The sequence below is a fragment of the Eretmochelys imbricata genome, unplaced genomic scaffold, assembly GCF_965152235.1.
Source record: "Eretmochelys imbricata isolate rEreImb1 unplaced genomic scaffold, rEreImb1.hap1 Scaffold_37, whole genome shotgun sequence".
NCBI lineage: Eukaryota > Metazoa > Chordata > Testudines > Cheloniidae > Eretmochelys > Eretmochelys imbricata.
Window position 1 is genome coordinate 133,919 of NW_027554349.1, and position 1,082 is coordinate 135,000.

Below are 1,082 nucleotides of genomic sequence, written 5' to 3' on the forward strand. Positions count from 1 at the left end.
TTGTCCTCCGGCCACCAGGTCAACCCGGTTCCTGCCCCCGCGGGCTGGGGCCGGCGGACCCCGCTCCGTCCCGGGTGCCCAGCCCCGGAGCCCCGGGCTTAATTGTCCTCCGGCCACCAGGTCAACCCGGTTCCTGCCCCCGCGGGCTGGGGCCGGCGGACCCCGCTCCGTCCCGGGTACCCCTGCCGCGGAGCCCCGGGCTTAATTGTCCTCCGGCCACCAGGTCAACCCGGTTCCTGCCCCCGCGGGCTGGGGCCGGCGGACCCCGCTCCGTCCCGGGTGCCCCAGCCCCGGAGCCCCGGGCTTAATTGTCCTCCGGCCACCAGGTCAACCCGGTTCCTGCCCCCGCGGGCTGGGGCCGGCGGACCCCGCTCCGTCCCGGGTGCCCCAGCCCCGGAGCCCCGGGCTTAATTGTCCTCCGGCCACCAGGTCAACCCGGTTCCTGCCCCCGCGGGCTGGGGCCGGCGGACCCCGCTCCGTCCCGGGTGCCCCAGCCCCGGAGCCCCGGGCTTAATTGTCCTCCGGCCACCAGGTCAACCCGGTTCCTGCCCCCGCGGGCTGGGGCCGGCGGACCCCGCTCCGTCCCGGGTGCCCCAGCCCCGGAGCCCCGGGCTTAATTGTCCTCCGGCCACCAGGTCAACCCGGTTCCTGCCCCCGCGGGCTGGGGCCGGCGGACCCCGCTCCGTCCCGGGTGCCCCAGCCCCGGAGCCCCGGGCTTAATTGTCCTCCGGCCACCAGGTCAACCCGGTTCCTGCCCCCGCGGGCTGGGGCCGGCGGACCCCGCTCCGTCCCGGGTGCCCCAGCCCCGGAGCCCCGGGCTTAATTGTCCTCCGGCCACCAGGTCAACCCGGTTCCTGCCCCCGCGGGCTGGGGCCGGCGGACCCCGCTCAGTCCCGGGTATCCCTGCCGCGGAGCCCCGGGCTTAATTGTCCTCCGGCCACCAGGTCAACCCGGTTCCTGCCCCCGCGGGCTGGGGCCGGCGGACCCCGCTCCGTCCCGGGTACCCCTGCCGCGGAGCCCCGGGCTTAATTGTCCTCCGGCCACCAGGTCAACCCGGTTCCTGCCCCCGCGGGCTGGGGCCG